The 7,578-nt window shown below is 51.3% G+C and overlaps 1 long non-coding RNA gene across 1 annotated transcript; it reads right to left on the bottom strand.

Annotated features, from left to right (window-relative positions):
* Nucleotides 1-2,548: 2,548 nt before the first annotated feature.
* Nucleotides 2,549-7,068, bottom strand: LOC104987363. Its single transcript, XR_825122.1, has 2 exons — nt 4,268-7,068; nt 2,549-2,856 (listed from the first exon to the last, which is right to left on the bottom strand). It is a non-coding gene; the product is annotated as an uncharacterized LOC104987363 (long non-coding RNA).
* Between the last annotated feature and the right edge of the window lie 510 nt (nt 7,069-7,578).

Here is a 7,578-nt window from a genome sequence, read left to right as displayed (position 1 = left end):
GAAACCTGATTTAAACTGTCCCACTTTGACCCCAAAAGTGGCTTCTTAGTTCCCCATTAGATTTAGGAGTTGGGGCCCCAGCACCAGAAGATGTCTGTCTTCCCTATCAGGCACAGCTGGCTTACCTGAAGGACCTCAGGGTAAGCAGGGGGAGCCCATCTGCCTGGTCCCCAAGGACTCTGAGAAGAACAGAGCCTTGTGCCAGGTTTGGGGCTGTGGCAATAGCACGATGGGAAAGTGCCCCCCCACCCCCCACCCCTCAACTGGGGAACCTCCCCTCACTTGTGGCCTCTATTTTTAGTGCTTCCCCAGGCTCTAGCTGGAGAAACCGTTTAGTCATCAGGGTGTTTATTTTCCGGCTGTTTCCGACGTCGGGAAAGCAGAATGTTGAGACTGGAGAGATCCAGGGCTGCTAGAAAAGACTTCTTAGGGACGGGCCTGGGAACTAAGCCTTCAGACTACTGCGTCCCAGGTCATAGGAAAAAATTAAAGTGGGGAGGGGGCAACCAGGTCCCAGGAGACCAAGAGAGCTGGGTCAATCAGCCTGCTTCAGTTTCGAGGCTCTCCCAGCTGAAGACCCCTCTGGCCCCAGCTCTAGTTGAAGGATTCTCTCCCAAAACATCAACGATCCCGGTACAAATTCTTTCCCAGAGCTGATTCCCAGAAGCCCCCTCCACAATATCCTATATATCTGCGTGGTGAGCCTCCCGCCAGCCGCAACTCAGCCAATCTCAAGCCCGAGGCAGGCTTGTCAGGGCTGTGATTGGCCAGCTGGTCCTCCCCGCCTTGGAATGTTGGGTCCTTAACAAAGGAATGAGGAAGGAAGGTAGGTGAGTCACCTGGGAGGGTTTGATAAAGGGCCAGGAAGAGCAGGAGAGAGAAAGGAAGGGAGGTATAAGCTCAGCAGAGGAGATGGAGTATCCTGGACCCTGAGACGCTGAAATGATAATCCAGTAGAAAACAGAGTAGGAAAGAGTAGAACAGGCTGACATTACAAGTGGAATAGGATTTACATATACACTTATTTATAGAGAGAACTTCATAGGAAAGGAAAAGTAACAAACATGAGGTCTTGATTTCCATGGAGAACTAAGAAAGGATCTAGGGAGTACTGCTGCAAATTAGACTATAACAAAGACTTCCGGAAAATGACTCACTATATCTTTTTCTTCTAGCCTCTGGACGACCCATCCCAGGATGCACTAGGTGAAAAATGCCTAGACAGGCTCAGACGCCTGGGTCTCCCTTATCTTTCTCTCCCTTTACCAACTCATCTTTCTTAGAGAAAAGTCACCTAATGTTGCCATAAAATCCCCTAGGAGTTAGACAAATGCCCACCAAGGTTCTAAAAAGTGTGTAAACTCCTCTGTACAGTATCATCTTCATCTATTTGTATGGCAAAGGGACCTCAGCAGCTCCCTTGATTCGTGCTTCCCCAAACACCCCTGTACAACTTAATTTGGAAAGGTCTGCCTAATCCACAAGGGCTGCTGCTCTCCTGACTGTTGTCCTGACTATGGAACTCTGGGACGCCATTACCACCGTTTCAGCCTCTGTCTGGCTGTTTGGTTAACCCCTCTTGCCTTCTCCACAGCCATCTGGACAATCTCCATCCTCACCTCCATCCATGTCATCCTTTCCATTGGGCTGATCATTCTTCCTCCCAGTTTTCCAGTAATCCCAACAAAGGCCCCCAATCTCTCCCCACATCTTCCACCTTGCTTGTGCCATCAGCACACGTAATATACTGGTGATTCTTCTGTGTACACATTTTCCATGAGAACTTGTGTTTTCCTGTTCTTCTGTATAGTGTATTCTTTGTATCTACCTCATCAGTACACAATGCATTCACTGTACTGGCATTCTTGGTTTCTAATTTACTGTCTTTCGCTAATTTTGAGCTCCTTGAGGGCAGCAGTTTAACTCAACTTTGAGCTTTGTAGGGGCTGGCATGGTATGCACTCAGCATTCTGTTGCATGAATTTCTTTATGTGTTTGTAGCTGTGTAACTGAGTTAAGATTACAAAAAACTTTATTGAACACCTCTATTTGTCTATTGATAACTGTGCTAGGCCAGGGATGGGGCTCTGATCTGGGACCGAACAAGTCCCATTCTGAGCTGGGGGTAGGGCGCGAAGAGGAGTCAGGCAGAGAGGAGTCCAAGACTGTTGGCAGAGCTGTCCCCCAAGCTCAGAGCCAGGGTGCCTGGGGCCAGGCCCGGGGCAAAGGGCAGATGCCCCACCCTGGAACTGAAGGGGGCAGGGACGGGGTGCCTAAGCCGGGTCCTGGGTCAGTGCCCCCCAACACGAGTTCCCTGCCCCCGGCTGGGCAGGATGTGGTGGCAGCTGCAGGAGGGTGGGCAGGATGTGGGGGTGGGGGCAGCTGAAACCAAGCCTGACAGTCGACTCCCCAGCTCCTCCCTTTTTCCCTCTCCCCACCCCCCAACCGCCCCCTCCAGGTCACGTGGTTCCAGTCCCGGCACCGAGGGACTATTTCCCCCTTTCCGCGGAAGGACATAATCGACATCGCAAAGTCTAGTCACGACAGATTTTAGCTGTACCACGCCTTTTTCTTGTCCCCTAGCGCAAGACGGAAAGTTTTCCAAATACACGAATCTTTAAAGCCTTGAGCGCCAACCCTGGAGTGGCCCCTTTAAATGCAAATAAACCGCCCTCTGGGTTTCGCCCCTCCACCCCCATCCCAACTTCGCTCCTCGTGCCCAGACTCCGCCAGCTGCCATTGACGTCACGCGTGCGTCAGCGTCGCCAGCCCAACCAGACGGCACGTGGGGGGAAGAAGGTGGCCTTAAAGGGCCAGACGCTTTCGTCCTGCCGGGTTACTGCTGTGAGGTTTGGCCTTGAAAAAGAGAAATGAAATGCGAGGTGGGGAAATCTATTGGAACAGAAAGAAATGCAGGATAGACGTTAGGAAGGACTTCCCAGAGTAGGACGGCCGGGTCTTTCCTCTAGATTACCCAGAAATTTGGGTATTTGTCCCTGGGAGAGAACAGAACAACTCTGAGGGTAAAGGCAACTTGGCTTTACGATTCGCCCAATTATAACTTCAGCCTTTCTTCTGTCCCTGAAGAGCATGTCCACAGCGCAAGGACTTCGGTCACTTCAGGATCCTCGGCACCAAGAGCAAAGGACGGAGTATCTAGATACTCCGTTTAAGAATTTGTAGAATGAATGAAGTACAGGGCAAAAACACATCTTTCCCTGATTGCCCCACCCAACCACGCATAGCACATACCCAAAGCTAAAGACAGTCTCGCTCTCTTTTGAATATCCACGGCATTTAATGAACTTACATCTTTCTTTCCTGTGTTAGCCACCACAACGGCACTGGTTAAGAGCACAGAACTTGGAATCACGTGCACACAGGTTCCAATTCCGTTTACAAGCTTTGTGACTTTGGACAGATCTCTTCTCGGTTCTACTAACTGTCAAATGGGGGCTAATGCTGCTTAGACCACAGACTTGTTATAAGGATTAAATGGGACAATTTCTGCGAAGTTCCTGTATGGTATCTAATTCATAGTAAGCGCTCAAAAATGGTGGAGAGTAGGTTTTAAGATGGCCATCTTCCCTACTAAACTTCAGGCTTCTTGAGAGTAAGGAGCTTGCCATACTAATTTATTCCCAGCACCAACACAAGGCAAGACTTCGAGTTGTGCTTTTGAAATGTTTGTTGAATGAATAAACACGAATGAATGAGTATAAGTATTTCAGTATTTCCTGAAATCTGACCTCCAAACCCACCCCTGAAATTGTTATCTAAAGGGAGAAAACATGACAAGTGCCCCCTCTGTGCCCCAGGTTTTTAAAGCCTCAGGGTAGAGTTGGGGTGAGGCCCTAATCTCTGCGGTTGAACCAAAAGTATTATGCAAACAAGCCACAAATGATTGGTCTGCAATGGAGAACTGAGGGGGCCCTCCCCACCGCTCCCCATCCCCAGCTCAGCTGCTAAAGCTCTGTCCCAGCAAACCCAGGCTGAGCATATGCCAGGAACACAGGACACCAGGGAGCTAGAAGAGGAGAGCTTCTTGCCCCTTCAGAGTTTCTCAGCCCTGACACTAATCCAGCTTTGGTCTTTTCTTCTCTGGAGCCTAGTTCGCCACCCCGTCCCCCAACATACACCCTCAATTCTTCTCTCCTGCTCTGCCTCCCATCCTCCACGCCAGTCCTCATCCCCCTCCCCCCAACCACGGCTTCCCAACAGATATATGGGGAGTGGGGGTGGAGAGGGACACAAAACCTCCTATCACCTGATTCCAGCTTCTTGGCCAGAGGAGCTGTAGCCACCTCCTCCTGATTCAGTCTGTCTTGAAGCTGCTTATCGATCTGATTTTCAGTATCTGTCACCATCTCTGAAGTAGAAGGGCTGACAGACAACAGAAGGGACTTCCTGCCAGGGGTGGAGCTATGAGCAGAAGGCTGAGAGAGCCCTCTCCTTCCTTGAAGACCAGGAAGAAGCGGTGAGACCCTCCTCTGGCTGACAGCAAACCTGTCACCCCAAGGAACCCTGGGGGATGCGGGTGGGTTTCCCCCACAGGAATCTCCCATCGCCGTCATGCTGGCTCCACCCCCTACAGGGGTGGGGTGCCGCCCAGGAGCACTCTGTGTTCTAGAAAACCCGAAAATAACCCGCCTTAGCTGTCCGGCTTCTATTTCTGTCCATCTTGTTTAATTATTCAAACCCAAGTTGGGGAGTGAACTATAAAAAGCTCTCCCACTTGGGGACCCAGGAGAGCTGGGAGACTCGCCAGGTTGCAATAGCAGCAGACCACAGGGTTTGGGTGAGGTCACTCGGTCCGGCCTCCTGCCTGAAAGTTCCATCTGCTGTTTGCTGGCTTCCTCTGCTAGAAGGCAGAATCCAGGCCTCCCTCCCTAAATCTCTCTCATGCCCTCATTTCAGCATCCCTCCAACCCAACCCTGCCTAGGAGTTGGGCTCCACCCCATCTTCCTTTACTCTGGAAGTATTTTCTCAGCCATCTCTTTGCTGACTGCTCCCTAGTCCTGGTTTTTAATCCACAGATGATATCGTCAGACCTGAGCCTCGGGGACTGAGGGAGATGGGGTAGGTAAAGAGATCAGGCCAGGTGACACAGACAGGAGGATCGTCGCCATGCCCTAGGAAGGCACTCTTGTCAGCTGGGGCAGCGCTAGGCAGCACTGTTCTGGGTGGGTGGGTTCCTGCCCACTGCAGGTGCTGAGCCTCTGCAAGAGCTTCTCTCTGGGACTCTGACATTATAGCTGATGAGATGGAGGGAGAGCAGCAGAGAGGACTTGCTTTTCTGGAGCCAGTCCTCTTCTGGTTAGCCAGAAGTTCAATGTCAGTTTTCATTGAACCTGAAGTGGGGGCTGGCTGAGTGCAGAAAGCCTGGGGGTCATTTCTGTGAGGCACCTCCCACCACAGACTTTTCCTGAAAAGGTGGAAACAAGGGGTGTGGTCATGGTTGCTAAGGCAACATGGGGTCATCACAGTGATCAGTTTTTGGAGGTGGGGAGTGAGGGGATAAGTGTTAGTGAAGGGGAGACAGACAGTTACTCATTCTAAGCAGGAGGGGCCTAAAGAGAGCCTGGGACAACCACAGAGACCCCAGAGATAGACACCTGTGGACGTGGAGTTACAGGATTACAAGGAATTACCAGGGGCCTTGAACCTCAAAAGAGGAACAGATCACATGGGACAGATCCAGAGACCCAGGGCAGAGAGAGCACAGCAGTTGGGTGAGATGTCCAGTTGGGAGGGGGAATCAGCGGCCTGGCAGAAGTTGGGGACAAGGGAGGGTGGCAGGACTTTCTGAGAGTCAGTGTGGAACATAAATGTTAAAAAAGAACCTGGGCCTATTTGGGGACTTTTCCCCACACATTCCCTAGCAGCAGCAGCAGCTCCTGTCAGGTCCAGCCTGGCTCTCCCTGCTGTGGCTGATACTAAAGCTATGGAGAGGTTGCTGAGACAGGGAGGAGAGGCACGCCGTTGCTAAGCAACCAGAGGCTGTGTACCTGGCAGCATAGGAGGGGGCCCTGGCACCGTTTGTAGGGGGCAGGGCAGGCAGGGAGACAGTAAGGGAACAGAGTGGCCGAGACTCAAGGCTCCCTCTCCTCATGGGTTACAGAGGAGAGAGGTACTTGTCAATCCACATGTTAATGAGTATGTAAGTGTGTGGTCCTTCTCCAGGGTGCTGTGACTGTATGTGCACTTGTCTGTGATATACTCCTCAGACTATCTCTTGAGAGCAGTCAGCGGTGGGGATGCGAGCTAGGGGACAAAAGACCAGGTTAAGCATTTTTCATCAGGTGACAGAAGGGGTCAAATGCCCCATCTGCTTAAAGGAGTTTCTGCAGAAATGCATAGGCCAGAGGGTAGAAATTTGGCAGGAGTTGGAATGGAGAGTCTGGTTGACCTTGCGTTGGCCTCCCAAGTCTGATGGAGGCTCCATAAAGGAGAGGCAGTGTGGTAGTGGGGGTCGCTCACTTGTTCTGGAAAACTGAAGATCTCCAAACTGTTCTCAAAACTGAAGATCTCCACTGTATTTCATTATTTCCATTCTGTTACTTCAAATTTGTTTTCAGGTGGGCTGGAGTTTGACAGAAGCAACCATCAATAGGAAAGAGTATACTCTTTCTCCTTTGAGCCCTGTCGCTCATTCACCCGCACCTCTAACAAGTCTGTCAGGAAGTAGCTCAGGCCTTCATGCAGTGTGGACTCAGGGCCATCACCGCTTCCTCCATCGGCTCAGCCAGCCCCTGTCCCCAGAGAGCACCTTCCTTTAACAATTGTTTATTGAGCACCTGTGACAGGGCACTGGGGAAGTGACAGGGGGTGGGCACCATGGTGGCTCATGCTCAGCAGCCCCTCTGGAGTGCCAGCCTGCCCGCTGGTGTCTTGCCAAACTCTGGTTCTCCCCCTTGCCCTCCACTCACACATATTGCACATACTGGTTAATAACTTCTGGAGGTCTGTCCGGGTATGGTCCCCAAATTCCATAGGGAACAGGGTGTGCTTCAGCCCCCTCTTGCTCTGTTATTATTTATTATTGTTGTGTTCTGTGTCTGACTCTTTGCGACCCCATGGACTGTAGCCCGCCAGGCTCCCCTGTCTATGGGATTCTCCAGGCAAGAATACTCGAGTGGATTGCCATGCCCTCCTCCAGGGGATTTTCCCAACCTAGAGATCAAACCCATGTCTCCTGCATCTCCTGAATTGGCAGGCAGATTCTTTACCACTGCTCCCCCTGGGAAGACACCCCCCTACCCCCAAACATCCACTCCCCCACGCCCGCCACCCCCGCTCTCAGTAAGAGCTGGGAAATCGCTTCATCTCACACACTCCCCACTTGCCCCAGGAAGGCTGTGTTGCTAGGGAGACTCAGGGGCCAATAAGAGGCTGTCTTAGTCCTTATCCATGAAAAAGTTTAAAAATCAAGGATAGAAAAGGTATAAGCTTTGTTTTGTTTTCATTCCTGCCTGATGCAAGGCACTCTGAAAGGCATTAGATGCCCTCTTCTCATCACCCTACAATAGCTCAGCTGACATACAATTATCATCCTTATTTTACAGAGGATGAAACTG

This window comes from Bison bison, unplaced genomic scaffold (genome assembly GCF_000754665.1).
Source record: "Bison bison bison isolate TAMUID 2011002044 unplaced genomic scaffold, Bison_UMD1.0 scf7180017864093, whole genome shotgun sequence".
NCBI lineage: Eukaryota > Metazoa > Chordata > Mammalia > Artiodactyla > Bovidae > Bison > Bison bison.
This window is presented reverse-complemented; position numbering and strand designations above follow the sequence as displayed.